The sequence below is a fragment of the Sceloporus undulatus genome, chromosome 9 (genome assembly GCF_019175285.1).
Source record: "Sceloporus undulatus isolate JIND9_A2432 ecotype Alabama chromosome 9, SceUnd_v1.1, whole genome shotgun sequence".
Lineage (NCBI taxonomy): Eukaryota > Metazoa > Chordata > Lepidosauria > Squamata > Phrynosomatidae > Sceloporus > Sceloporus undulatus.
In genome coordinates this window covers 71,416-87,051 of record NC_056530.1, presented here as the reverse complement: position 1 = coordinate 87,051, position 15,636 = coordinate 71,416, and the positions used below count along the sequence as shown (strand labels likewise).

At 43.8% G+C, this 15,636-nt stretch overlaps 1 long non-coding RNA gene across 1 annotated transcript; it reads right to left on the bottom strand.

Moving 5' to 3' along the window:
• Positions 1–11,603: 11,603 nt before the first annotated feature.
• LOC121915487 lies at positions 11,604–13,980 on the bottom strand. The gene is made up of 2 exons (XR_006100718.1): positions 13,918–13,980; positions 11,604–13,728 (listed from the first exon to the last, which is right to left on the bottom strand). It is a non-coding gene; the product is annotated as an uncharacterized LOC121915487 (long non-coding RNA).
• Positions 13,981–15,636: the final 1,656 nt, after the last annotated feature.

Below are 15,636 nucleotides of genomic sequence, written 5' to 3'. Positions count from 1 at the left end.
CCCCGGTTTGCCAAAAAGTTCTCAATTAATCCTCTGTCATCCGACTTTTCCAGTGCTTTTAAAAAATGTTCCTGGCTTCTTTTTTTCTCCTCCCCACTTCTCCCTTTATCTCAGCTTACTCGTTGCTGCAAACCGAATCCAACTTTATAAAAGTACATGCACCAGTTAACTCCGTATACGAGAGGGAAAGGAGGAGCCTGGTCTGTCCTTTCCCCGTAGGTCAGGCAAAAGCTAACCTTCCTGGGTGGTATTAATATTATATATATAATATTATACTATTATATATTCTTATTAATGAATATAACATGATAATTTAATATAACATGTAATTCATTTTAAATTATTACAGTATTTAATTGTTTTTAATGTACTATTTTGTATGACTTTTCATGCCTTGTATTTTAATGTTGTACCACACCCTGAATTCCCAAACATTGGGGAAGGGTGAGATATAATATACTACAACCACTACTCTTATTACTAATAATAGCTTGTTGTTCTTCCTCATTTATAATGTATGCAACGACATTAAAAAAGATATGTCTTTGACCACATTCTTGAGTGTTGGCTCACATACCCTTTTTGATCTGTAAAGTGTCGGCGGAATCTTAAACATTTGGATGCTTTTCGAGCAGGACCTTTGTCCTCATATTTAGGAGAAGTGCAATGAACAATGTCAGCCAACCAACGCTTGATGCAACTGTCTTTGGAGTATAGGTTCCTTTCACGCTCCACAGTTTCTGCTTGAGGAAGATGAAAATGTGAGTGCCTATGTTGACTCGAAGACGCAGCACTGTTTTCATTCAAGAAAGGGAAGATTGCAAACTCGTGAATCTTAAAATCCATTATAAGAAAGCCCTACTCTGAGCTTGGCACGAATGATGCTGTCGGACAGCTCATGCCAGGACTCAAGCAATTGGCTTTGTGCGTCTAGACTCTTTGCCGAGAGGATAAGGGAAAAAAAACCACTTTATTTGGCTAGCTAAATGCCCCTTGGATACTGCTACCTTTCTTGGTCTTGGAAGGAGAAAGAGAGGCAGTACCGCTCCACCTGCCTGGACCAAAGGGAATATCTGAAAGGGCCCTCTTCCATTCCAACTGCCATCACTTGGCCTTTGGTGGGAGGAAGAACCAGCAGTATTTGCGGGCATGATCCCCTCTCCACTACTTTTCCTTCTCCTTGTGTCATGTCTTTTTATATTGTTCAGCCTGAAGGCAGGCAACTGTCAGGAGGACCATTTTTCTGAAGCAAATCTCAGGCTTTGTAGCTCAGACAAACCACCTCTATTCTGCAAGCTTGAGAAGGGGCTCTATGGGGCTCTCAAACAGTCCCCCTGAGCATGAATGAGCAACTCGAGAGCTGCTGTGAACAGTTGACCTTCTCAACCAGGCTGAAGCAGACAGCTGCTCTTACACAAGAACCAACGATGGACATTGACTTACATTCTTCGACGTATGTGATGACCTGCTCATAGCTATCAGAGGATACCGGGACTATGCTGAAATTGTAAAAATCACCTGAATAAAAAGTTGAACTAAAGGAACTGGGAAAAAAGCCACCTTACTATTAGGAATACAAATTCAAGCGAACAAGACGGATCTTCTACTATGCAAACGCAGAAGATCACGATCCCTAGAAACATGGGACTTCCGATGCACAATATTGTAGCAACACCGATGGTTAACAGACTCTTAAGAACACTGAACAAGGAGAACCTTACAGACGCTGGCCTATACAGAACTAACACTTTGTAAACTTCTCTGAGGAGGTGAAGTAACAGGGTTTTTTGTGGGTTTTTGGGATTGGGTATTGCTGTTCTGAGAAGAGTTATTCCTGACGTTTCCCAGAGATCTGTGGCTGGCATCTTCAGAGAACTCTGCGCCCTCAGAGAAGATGCCCGCACAGATGCGGTTTGAAACAACAGGATAAACTCTTAGCACATGGGCCACATAGCATTGAAAAAACCCACCAAAACCGATGCTCTGAGAACCTTGTGCTGAAGAGCAGAGTCTTACTACTCTAAATAACTAAAATGCCTCCAAACCACTCTTCATCCCCTGCCCTGGGTTCTGGGGGGGTCCGGCATGTTGGTACATGCAGTTGCACCTATCCAGACAGCAAGGGATGCGAACACTCTTGAGTGCCAAAGAAGAAGAGCTTTACCAAGTAGGCACAGCATGCCTTGGCCATTTGTTTTGCTAAAGCGCACATGGGATTCACTTAGCTACTCCCGCGCCGGGGGCTTTGGGTGAAGCCTCCTCATCCGCCATAAAAACTACTTTTTAGACAGACATTTAATTTACTTCAATGCCACTTTTCGAGGGGTCCTTCCCCCTCACATTTTTATTTCGTTCTTCAGATTGCTTTTTTGACCACAGATGTGTATTCCAAAATCCAGGAAGAGAGGGGGAACGCTGGCGATTTACTGCTAACCGCGTTTGCAAGCCTGAAAACGAAGGATCGAACGGGGGGCAGGAATGGGGGGCAGCTGGAGTGTAGGGGTGTTGGCAAGGGGAGGGTGGGGGATGCCTGGCACTGAGGAAGGGAAACCTTCTCCTGGGAGAGAGAGAGGAGAGAGAGAAGGTCGAGATCCATCCCTGTTGGAACAACACAAGGCTAGGGAAAGTATGGACGAAAAACTAGGACCAAATTATAGAATCTTACACACTACTTTTTCCTCAATTACATCCACCTCTGCCCGAACCTCCCTTAATACTAGCCAGAATGCGTATCACATGACGGGAAATATTAGGCAATAGGTAGGTCCATGCAAAATTGGACTATTTTCGCTGCTTCGTACAACAAGGACAGAACAAGTGTGTCATCTATATCTGTTAGAGGCAATTCCAATTACCCCAGCAGCACAACCAATGCGAAGCATGCTGAGTTTTGCCCTCTAGCGACGCTCTCTAAAGGCCTGCTACACGTTGCAAAAAGAAGGCACACCAACTTTGGAAGTCCCATGCATGTCAGTGAGAGTGTTTTGGTAAATTGCCTGAGCAACCATAGGGTACACTTTACTACAATAGGCTGTCGAAGGAGATGAGAAAAGTTGTAGCTTTCACTATTGTTGGGCCTGTGAGCTGGGAAATGTGTCGCCTTATTTATGTTGCGACCAAAGTTTGGAACATGTTCCGTAGCTGAGAGGTTCCCAACCCGTGAAACAAGTCCATTCTTATCCCATGTGTCTCTCTTATGGCAGCCTTGATTATTCCTTAATTGTTTCAGACGCTCTTGTTGTTGTGGGTGCCTTCAGTCATTTCTGACTTATGGCAACCCTATGGAAAACAATAATGGGGTTTCTGGCAAGATTGTTTGGAGAAGGTTACCATTACCTTAGCTGAGAGCAATTGTTACTGCCAAGGTATCCAGTGAGTTTCCTGGCACAATCAGGAATGAAACCCTGGTCTCCAGCGTCATAGCCCAAGGCCCAACCACTTGTGCACACTGGCTCTCTCCAATTTAGTACAATATCAGGCATGTCGCTTAGAATTGCTAAATGATCTCATTCAATGTGGGGAACACGTTCCCACGCAGCTCTGCTCCAACTCGCCCCCATCACAGCAACAGATAACACTTCACATCTACTCCTTAACCAAATATGGAAAAGAGCTAACTCGCCTTTATGGCGTTTTCAAGAAAGATTGAGAGCTAACTGCTCGTAACTACTAGAAGTTGGAAAAACTTTGCTGACTCACTGCTTGGTTCATACACATACAGGATATGGTTGTAATTTTTGGCCACTGTACAGTTCAGGAATTTCATTTCATGGTTGCATGAGCAGAGTCCCAGACGCATAGCCATGCCATAGGTATAAATTGCTATTGATTGGTCCCCAAATAGGAAGAATCATGAATCAAATATATTGACCAGTGTCTTGTTGCGTTACTCTCAACCATTTGGGTTTTAATGGATTTCTCTAGGGCCATGGTCTGCATGAGCCAGATAATTCAGGAGCAGCATGGAGATATTATCGCCCCAAAGCTGCCCCTACATCCCTTTGTTTTGGGTCTGGAGTGATCGCCTGGCGTTGTTTGCACAGGTTCCTGCTGTGCCATCTTGCTACAATTAGTGTGCAGGTACACTCCTTCTGCGGTCAAAAATGAATCACTCCGCATCTATCCCTGGCGGATGTTCTGTTTTTGACCTGAGAAACTTGCACCAGTGCCAACAGGGTGGCACAGAGGGACAATGTAACACTCTGCAGGGCTCGCAAAAATCATTCTGGGCTCTGATTTTCTTGGAAGATCTCGTGCAACGTAGATTATTTTTAAAGTATGTTCAGTATCCGGTGGATTCCAGTGCTGTATGTCCAACTGACAATCACTACCAGAATTCAGAGGATTGGGCCGTCTTATCCAGACTCATCACTGTTAGGATGCAGGAGTGGGGAGGGACAGGTTATTTGGCCATTCGGACACAGCCTAGGTGGATAACGCAACTGTAGCCACGCCGTTTGTGCATTGCTGCATGGTTGCCTATTTGTGCCTGCATTCGGTGTATCCGTTGATTCTCTGGGATTGCAGAACATTCCCTACAGTTCCCCATTATGAGGAGGAGAAACGCAGGACATTGCAGATACGCCCTCCGATGCACCGTGTCAGTCTCAGGCAGAAGGGTGATGCAGCACAATCCGGCATGCAAACGGGCCACAAGGTAGCCCTTAATTAGGCAAAAACTTCTGGCCTCGAAAAAAGAGTTATTAAGCTGGTCCTACTGAAAAGCTCATGGCAAAAATGCGATTTACTAGGGGTAGATAACACACGACAACTCTCATCACAAACCTGGTTCTGTTTTCAGAATTTCCAAGCACATCTGCAGGTCTTCTTGCCTTTTCACAGCGGCAAGCTCTGAGAACCATCCTTTTCCCAAGATCATCACATGAATCTAAGGATTTCATCACATCAGCCTGCAGTCCTGCCACAAATTCCGTTAGTTTAAGAATGGAAGTATACCGCGTTGGCATCGTTTCTTATCACTACTTTACCCCACAATTGTTCTTTGGCAGTCCATGGCCTGCGTTTGATTGTTTCCGTACTGCCATTCTTCTAGGAGAAAGGTGGGATCGAGCAATCCCAGCTGACCAACAGCTTTCAAAGCGGCTGCTATGTGACTGTGAAAACCAACAGCAGCTTTGGGAAGCTATGGAAGCTGTTGCTGCAAGGGAAGAGAGGAGCTGCATCCACAACACACTCAGACACCTAAACTTGCTGCGAAGCAGCAACTGCAGCGAAAGGGACTATTGCAGTAATTGCATAGCAGCCAAAAATGAGAGTCTATTGCTGGGTTTTGCCCACACTGAGAAAGTGCATCAGTAACAAAAGGAATGCAAGGTAGCAGCCGGAAGGATATGATGTCGTTGTGATATACTCTTTATCCGTTTTAATTACACTTTTCTAGCAGGTGTGCTAAAGTCTAACTAAAGCAAATGACACCTCTTTCCTAAGTGCCAGACCATGTAACAACGACTGACTTTGATTAGCCCCAATTTGCTTCACCAGATCATTGTGTTCATTGATAAACTATCTTTACTTTACTTAATACGTTTTAACGGTTTTAAAAACAAGATGTATGATATCAACCACTCACTTTTTGGATCGCAAGGCCCCAGAATCTCATATTCAACCTGGCCATTTCTTTTTTACTGGGAAGAGCCAAGGAGGCCGTATCTGCATCCTTCAGCCTGCTTGCCTTTATGATTCCTTTTTCTCCATAGGCTGCACCCTTTCCTACAGTCAATGTTGTGTTTGTGTTGCGCCTGACTTTTACTGTATGTTTTGATTGTAATTTTAGGCATCCATACACAACACCATTGTGCAATCCATTTGCCAAGAAATCAAACCTGAGTTTAGTTCAGGGCATTTAAAGGCGGGACATTGGAATTCTGTGGGACTTTGAGTCCTGGAAGCCCACGTTCCTATACAAGCCCATAACAGTTATGAAGGAAGCGCAGACACAGCCAAAAGAGGGGTGGGATGGAACTGTAATTTCATTAAGGGTTTTCCTATACCTTCATGACCATAATTCAAGCCCATTCTGAGGGTAACTATATGGAGACTTCTGCTTCAGGCATGCTAAGTTCTCCTTTTACAGTTGCCAAACATCCCGTACAATGGACAGCAGGGATAGGCAGAGGTGGTACAGTTGTCCTTCCATAGCCACACGATTCCCTTATCCCAAAGATTCAACCATACACGGTTGAACATATTAACATATATATAAATTCCAAAAAACCAAAAACACAACATAGGATGTATTATATGCCACCCCTCACGGGGATCCCGGACGGCTTACAAACAGAAAGGGATAATAGCCGGTTCCCTGCCTCAGGCTTACAATCAAAAGACCACGACACAAAGGAGAAGGAAGAATGGTGGAGGGGGGGGGTTTGCCATTGTATATACTGGAACCATTGTATTCCACCACTCTATTCAATGGGATAAGGTTGATAGCATGCAGCCTTTCCTGATTCCTTACCAATTGGGAACAAAACTCTGTTTCTCTGAATTCTGTACTTATAGTGGCATCTTGTCCTTGGCACAGATGTCTCATCAAGATATCAAATGTAGTGGATTATGTCCTCGAGTGTGGCTCCATCGTTTTCATGATCTATACAAAGGTTGCTAAAGACCCTTTTGGTACTGTGATTCCAAAACAAGAATCTTTGAATTCTGTGGGACTGTTAATTTCCCCAACCAGCTGGAGACATGCACCACCCAGGAACCCCAAATGCCACGGAGCCCACGTCTTACACGGAGAGGACCAGGCTGAGAGCGTTGCAAAAAGCCCAGCCATTGCCCAGGAGGAGGGAGGCCACTGGCACTCATTCCCACTTATCCATCCACGGAGAACCGGAGAGGCCTCCCTTGTATGCTCTCTGATAAGGCTGGTGGAAGCCCTCCAAGCAAGCAGCCGAGAGCGCCAGCAGAAGAGGGGTGGTGATTTAGGAGGTGGCTCCATGCGCGAGCCAAACAGTTGTTGAACGCTTTATTGCTCCCTCCATCCCACAGCATGCTGGAGGAGATTGCAAGAGGCCATTGAAAAAACTGGCTCCCAACTTAGGTAGTAAGTAGCCTGTCGATCTGTGTTTGGCTCTGCAAACCGAAAACGAAGACACCCCTCTCCCAAATCCAGCTGCATTGGAGCCAACCCACTGGAGCATGGGTTTTGGGCAAGAGATTGAAGGCCGACAGCCTTCTTCAACTGGGGCACCCTGCCGAGTGCTGGACCACAGCCCCCATCCTCCGCGTCACCCTGCTGGCTAGGAAAAAACTTTGTTTCATCAGCACATCTGGAAGGATGGCACCCGGGTATGAAGATTACAGCAGAGGTTGTATTTCTTATGCTTTGGTTTCTGTAAGGAGGTATATTCACGCTATACTATTATTAGGCAATTTATACCCAATTTGCTCACCCTCTGACATTCCGGAATGTACAGTTCTCAAGCACTTAGCATCCTTGCTCCAGGGACAAGAGCTATATTTTACAGGGAGTGCACAACAGGAGCTACGTCCCCATTACCGGCCTCCATATCCATTGGATTTTTTTTTAAATCACGGATTCAAGCATCCATGGCTTGAAAATATTTTAAAATCTATAAATTCCAAGAAGGCAAACCTTGGTTTTGCCATTTTCTAAAGGGAACCATTTTACTCGCCATTGTATTTAACGTGGGACTTGAGGCATCCATCGGATTTTGGTATCCATGCGGGGTCCTGGAAACCAAACCCCAGGGATCCCAAGGGGGCCCACTTCGTACTTTTAAAACCAACAACACGGCAGGTCCAGAATTAAATAGAAGGGAGTCATTGTAAGTTACATTGGCCTCAACCTGCTAGAGTTGTATGTCAGTCTGGACCACCACACGCAAAGCGTAAAAAAGAAACTAAAGGGCATCTAACTTTAGAAATAGTGGTGGTGGGACACCAACTTAGGTGCTGCAGATCACCTGTCTACCCCTGGATTTCTAGCCTTTTACAAGGTTTCTCGCCAAAGACAGCAGCTGGGGCCTCAAAACTAAAAAACCCAGGATGCTGTAGTGGAGTATGGCCGTACATTGGCATGAAAGTGCATTCATTCTAAATGCCGGTTGCACCCTAAGGCCTGTATTTAAAAAGAAAGAATTAAAAGTGGATTTGATGGAGGGGTGGACTGGATGGACCTTGTGTTGTCTTCCATTTCTATGATTCTATGAGCAAGAGCAATGCGTGGGCATGCGGAAAGACCCTGGGGAAGCAAATGTGTGAGACGCTGAAGTTGGCATTGGCTGGTTGCAAATTGTCTTCCGAACTTTAATGAAAACCCACCTGCTGGATTTTAATAGACTCACATCCAAGTAAACTTAGATAGGATTGCGGCTACCGCTTCGCCCCAACCGTTCCCATGCACTACGCAATGTATCTAATCATGACTATTTTTACACGGCATAGCCGCAGGCTGGTTGCAGGGTCTGGTTATCACTGCCACCTCTGGGGAGGGGGGGGGTGCTGTTTTTTTTTAATGTCTAGCCCAAAGGATGTTTGTAGCGCTCAGACTCATCTGAAAAACAGTTAGAAGCTCAAATCCTATGGACCAATTGCTCCAGGCCAGACCTTGGACTTAGCATATTTCGCCGAATAGACTGATGTCTTCGGACCCCCTTGTGTCGACAGCGCAAACATTTCTTAAACCAACAAGTATGTTTTCCTAGCAAAGGTCCAGCTTGTTGAAAAGAAATCCTATATATATCTATCCATACTAATAATTACAGTCGTTGACCCTCAGGCTCTTCTAGGATTCCTGGGATTTGCAGTTTGCCACAGGATGTAGCATTGTTGCATCTGCACGCAGGTTAGAATTAAATCTCCCCGTGAAAAGGACCCCTCCAAAAACTACAAATCCCAGACCTCCATAGGCTGTTATTTTCAACTGACCTCAACACCACTATATGCTTGCAGTATGGATACACCCACCCCCCCCATTATTTTTGTTTGTTTTACCGCAATTAGGGCTCAATCTGAAAGTTCAATAATTTTAAACATTACCGTCAGAACCGTCCAAGATTTGGCACCGCGAGTCTTCGTTAATTCTCTCTGCCATCGACTTTTCAGCTGCTTTCAAAATGGAATTAAGCTTTTTTACCCTGCCGTAAAGATACTTTCACCTCTATAAAAAAATATTCAGGAGTAACCGGGTTGGCCATATGCAAAAGTACAAGAAACACCAAAGGCAACAAAATTCTCATTTGGCCAACCAAATTAAACCAAAACCACAATGCAAGCTTCGAAAGTCCCATGGCTTCTTCATCAGCTCTAAAGGGGTTAAGAATCGTAAGGAGAAAAAAAATTGGCTTGCCTTTTCTCAAGATGTTGTTCTTTTGGAAGGATATCTATGCAAGCAGTGTGCTTTGGCCATGTGTTTTACTGGGAAGAAAAGCTTTCCAAAAGCCAAGAAAAATAACCTTTGCATTCTATTAGCAATGCAAACCGGTATCTTCCTCTTGGTGCACCCATATGAACTAACTAGATGCGGTTTCTCTTAACGATGAAAAGGTGGAAGCTAATAGAGGTCCGCTTTGTGCGTAGATCACCCAAGCCAAAAATTAAATTCCTGATGTGAAAAACAAGACGCTAAACGGTACTAAGACGTGTCCGTTCCCGAGCCAAAAAAAATCAACAGCGGGGTTCAAGCTGGCAACTTAAAATACTCCAAATAGCAACCAACACCTAATTTTGTTTTATATAATTATAGGGCAGCCTAAGGGTGAGTAAATTCCATTTTCACTTTCATAGCTTGCTTTGCCAATACAAAAATATGCCATGCAAATGACAGCGGATGGCAGGAAAGTGGCCCACACCGTTGACTCATGCCCTCCAGTAATGCACTCGTGCCTGTCTAAAACTTAAGCATGCATATGCACCTTCTAATATATGTTGCTCTCAAAGTTGTGACAATAACTTCTGATACCTGGGGTTGCAAGACAACCAATATGGACTTCAATTAATTGGGGTTCCTCTGCATGGAAGTCTCTCTTGCCCAAGCTCTGTGAAATTGAATTGGGCTCCACCGTTCTACCATGCTCATGGCCTAGCTCATCATTCTAGGGTTGCCAGTTCAGGATTCAGCTCCGATTCTGATTTTTCTCGCCAAACTGAGAACTAGGGGATGGCCCTTGATGATCCACTAATGTTATGCATTAGATTACCACCCCACAGTTGCTTCACTGACTGTCTTCAAACACACACAGCGGGAAAATATTTCCGTATGGCCATTACCGAGGTAGCTCTAGATCGATCTGAAATGAGGGATTTTTCTTCTCACTTAGAGAGAGAAAAAAATATTAATCAACCCACAGCAATATGGTTTGTGGTTGGACCATGAAACTTGGAGACCCAGAGTTGGAGTATTCCGCCTGCCATCAAAGCCCAGCAGGACTTTGGGGCAAGTCACCCCACTTCAGTATTAAGGGAGGGCAATGGCCAACTTTCTCTGACTACATCTTGCCCAACAAACTCACTTGTGACAGGTTCGCCTTAGGGCCACCACTAAGTCAGGAACACTTGACGGTACCACACAACAACAACAAAACTGATTCTAGCTAGTAGGAGCGGGGAGAAGCCCTAGCACAATAACTGGGAGGGAAGGAGAGTAAATGCTTTGACCCTTTAAGGAGTCTTTGCAAGATGTTGTTAACTACTGTTGACTTCAATTTACAGCGAACCCATGAAATGAATGAGAGATCTCCAAGTCACTCTTTCATCAACTGCCCTGTTCAGATCTTACAAGCTTCCTTTTTTTCCTACCTCCTACCTTGCCATGTTTTCTCATGATATGGCCAAAGTATGAGGGTCAGCTTGTCAGGCTTGATTTGTTCTAGGGCCCATTTATTTGTCCTTTTACCAGTCCACATTATCTGTACTCTTCCCCAACACATTTCAAATGAGTTGATCAGCTTTCTTCACTGTCCAGCTTTTACAACCATAGTGAAACAGGAAATACAATGGCATGGACAGTCTTTAATTTAGTACTTGATGATATATCTTTACATTACAGGATCTTATCTAGTTCCTTCATCTGCCTTTCAAGTTCTTTTGATTTCTTGACTCGTCTCCATTCTCATTAAAGGCTGAGCCATGGTATGGAAAATCTTTAACTATTTCAATATCTTCATCGATTTGAGCTCTGGTCTCCAGCGATGCAGTATAATGCTCAAGTCATTACTCAATGCTGGCTCTTTGACACAGCTTCTGAATGCTAATTCCTGCATGTAACTGGAGACATCTAGAGGTAGGATACAATTAAAAGAACAGGAAACCCATTCCACTGTGTAAGAATTATTTGAGAAAGCCATTTATCAAGGGCATGAGGACTGTCATAGTTTCACAGAGTAAGTCACTCTATATTTTGAAGCAATTACTTTTTTGAACTAACTGTCCCCTCCCCAGCCCCCATCAGCATGGCTACTGGCCAGGCTGAATGAGGGATTAAGAGAATTATATCCCCCAAATCCACGCTTTCAAAGACAATGTACTTCAGCGCTTCTTGGCAATTTTTCTCCTGCAGTGTGAGAGAATGATGACTCTCCCAACTTATCCCTCAATCCAATTGCAAAACTACTAAGACAGTCAGTTACAGTATCTTTAATGTAAGTTCCAAAATGTTGCCTTCAAAAGCTTTACAAATGCAACATACATGAATGACAAAAACATTTAAATTATACCCGTTCACCCATCTGTTATCACTCAGTGCATCTGTTGAAATATCATACAGGAAACAACGTTAAAAAAAGATATTTGGGGACACTGGATCCTTCCCCCAAACAAAGGAATGATGTCTTTGGGAACAGGAATGCTGAATTTTCATTGAAGAAGATAGAACTGTGACATGAGATGCGCCAGCTTTTGATAAGTGCTCTTGCAATGCAGAGCAATTCCACGCCTCTGCTTTCTTTGCTACTAACTCCACAGTCATGCTGAAAGTGAAGTCCAGGGCAGAATAGGATTTACCTTACCCATCTGGAGCCAAATTCAGGTGGGAAGAACCATAAAAATAACTAAGCAAGTGTCATTAACATGCTATTGAGAAAAGGCCTCAAAGACAATTCAAATTCCATTCTTACGTATGTCAAGTAAGCTGTATTGGTACTGCACAACACACACAGGTCTACAGTACCTTCCTCCAACTTGAGGCTCAGCCTAATTATGGCAATGGCCTGCAGCTCTTACACCAGGCATTTGGTGTGTCTACATCTAAAATCTATTCTTTACACTCTTCTACTTGATTTCTGATGGTTCCAAATTCAGCATTATGCTGAGCACAGGTGTTAGCTTGGACCTAAGACATGCCGTTACTCCAAAAGAGTGTAGCTTTTACTAATTGTGTCACTTGAAGGAAGGTGGAAATTTCTAAGAAACGAGTTCAGTATACATCAGCTGAACAAAACCTCTACATTTTCACAGAGAATTATCTGCTAGGTTTAATAGTAATTATATTGCTTAATGAGAGGTTTAGGCTTTATGATATACACAGATGGGATCTTCTATCTATACATAGTCAGTGGAATGAAATCTGAGCCTCATACTTACTTCATGAGTGCATTCCAATATTCATTTTCCCTGTTTAAAAAGTCTAGAGGGTTCTCCAATATCCATGCATTGATTCAATACACAAAGCCTTAGCACACTGATACAATCACACAAGCCTGACTAACACAGTATTTTCCCCCCTTACCATGCCTCTCAGGACAGCATACAGCTTAGTGGTATCCTCTTGGCATATGAGCCAACAACTCAGAAGCCCTAGTTGCCTGAATCTATCAGAACACTTGCTTGTATTTAACTCTCGTCCAGAATTATATAAATCAAAGCCGCTGCAAGCAAAATATCCTCAGATTATTATGGACAGAGAGCTTTCTCTGACACTAGTTAAACAGAGAAACCATGAACAGTGCATCCCCAGTGTGCTATACTACTTTGCCCAACTCTTTAACTAGTCAGGACTCCAAAGTACCATCATGGCAATCCTCTCTCTTCAACAAATTCACGCATCTAACTGGGATATGACCAAAGAAAATTATTCATATAGTGACCATTTAATAAGCAGCACTCTTCTTTTGTGATAGATGTTTACCTTTATAAAGCATATGGTTTTCTTAACAACAAACAAGAACATGATCCAGTAACAACTTCAGCTTGCATATGCTGCATTTTTTTCACTATTAAGGAATGTCTATCTACTCCGAAACGATATATATTTGGGTTCTGGCCCCTAATTCCTATGATCAGGAAAGGGCAAGAAGCAACGCTGATGCTTTTCATATGTTGCTAGACAAGAGGATCACCTTCAGCTGGGATCCAGTTCTGAAAACCGCTTTCAAAACTGCAAGGTTTTAATATCCTGTACATTTGCATGGAGCCAAATATGGAAAATAGAAATGAGTACATGTGTCTCTGATGAGTATGAAAAGTGTCCTACATCTTACAAAGGTCTTTAATACAAATCTGTGGAAATAACAGAGAACAATTCAAACAGCTGCTTCCTAAGGGAATAAAGTAGATCATCATCTTAACCAGTCAGTTGGGTACTGGCTCATCCTTTCCAGTTCAGGAGATAGAGGGCTGCTCTGGGACTCACTCTTCTCCTACAGGGAGATTGTCTTCAATCCGCCTTATAAATTTCATCCTTATTTCTGTGACTCCGTCGCCTTTCAGTGTGTCCTGGACAAATTTGACATCCACAGCCATCTGAACCTGTAATGGGGAGAAGAGACACATCCATGCTCTTGAGTGTTGTCTAAGGCAACCCTCAAAACTACTTTATGTCTGACTTATGACAAGGAGAGAAGACAAAAGATTTTCACCTCTAATTATTATTTTTCTGTCAAGGTTATCAAAGGTCACTGTTTCTTCCCTTGTTTCACAATCTTTCACCAGCCTCACCTAAAACATGTGGTCTCAGCAGCGGCGAAACCTCTCTCTGATACAACAGTATTCTTGCAATCCCAATATTTTGCAGGAAACTGCAAACCACAGAGAGATCTTTTAGACTGAGGGCTTTACTACAGACTGCTCTGAATTTCTTCTTCACCACTTTTCTCTTCTAGATCGAAGTAGGAGAATTATGGTATGCAGTCAGCTCCTTTAATCATGAAACCCTGAACTCCATACCAAACCCTTCTTTTTATCTACATATCTATTATTACATTCATATCCCTGCTTTCCTCTAGTTTACCCAGTGAGGTAGACTAATTTGCAAAAATATGACTGTATCAAGCTATGTAGCCAAATCGATATTAGAAATGAACCTGGGTATACTCAGTGCAGCACTGTAACTATTACACAAACCTGGCCCTCACATAAAGCAGTGTGATAGCTTACAGTTTATATCATCAAAGCTTTCAGTGAAATAAGGTTACTACAAGCAGTAAGGGATGCAGAAAAGGACTCAAAATATTTTTAGTGAATTTGATGAAATTAAGATTGGACTGGAAAATATTTTCAATGATTAGGTAATGTTTGCCCAATCAAGAGTCTTATTCTATATTCATCTTACAGCATATATCTGCATCAACTGCAGCAGTTAAAAGTACAGGGATTCTGTGAGGAGAAGAGATGGTAAAGAAAATGGTCATGAGGTAGAGAAAGCATTTCAGGCTGCATGTTGTATGCCCCTGCACTACATGCAAAGATGCTAAGAAAATCCAACCTATTTCCTATTTATAAAGCTTCTGAGAGGTAAATTAGAATAACAGAATCATAGAGTTGGAAGAGACCGCAAAGGCCATCCAGTCCAACTCCCTGCCATGCAGGAAATCCATATCAAAACATCCCCTACAGATGGCCATCCAGCCTCTGTTTGAAGACCTCCAAGGAAGGAGACTCCACTACACTCTGAGGGAGTTTGTTCCACTGTCGAACAGCCCTTACTGTCAGGAAGTTCCTCCTAATGTTGAGGTGGAATCTTAGTGGGGAGAGAGAATGCGAGTGCACATATACACTGGTTAAGGCTTTCATGACCCACCATAAGATCTTCATGTTGAACAAATATGCAAGTGTGGCTGCCTGGATTTGAAGAACTAGAACAGGCGTCGGCAACCTACGGCCCGCGGGCCGGATCCGGCCCGCGGGCACTGTAGGACCGGCCCCAGGCCGGCTCTGCCGCCGATTGTGCTCGCCTTCCCCCAGCCCTCTGGGTCGGCCTCTGCCTGCCCAGAGGGGCGGGGGAAGCGCTGGGGGGCGCGGCGCTCGCCTTTCCCTGGCCCTCTGGGACGGCCTTGGCTGAGGAAGAGGAGGAGGAGGGAGGGAGGGAGGAAGGAAGAGGAGGAGCAGGAAGGAAGGAAGGAAGAGAAGGAGGAGGGAGGGAGGGAGGAAGAGGAGGAGGAGGAAGAAGGAGGAAGGAAGGAGCAGGAGCAGGAGGAGGAGGAAGAAGAATACTCTTTTTAAAGGTGAGACAGTGTGATTTTCCAAAATGCAGTGTGTATTTTCAGTGCTTTTAATGCTAAAAGGTCTGCTTTTACAACGAGAGTGGTAGTGATAATGATGATGATGATATGTCAGTTTCGGAGACATGCAGTCTTTCTGAAGGTGAGACAGTGTGACTTTCCAAAGTGCATTTCTGTGTATTTTCAGTGCTTTCAATGCTAAAAGGTCTGCTTTTAC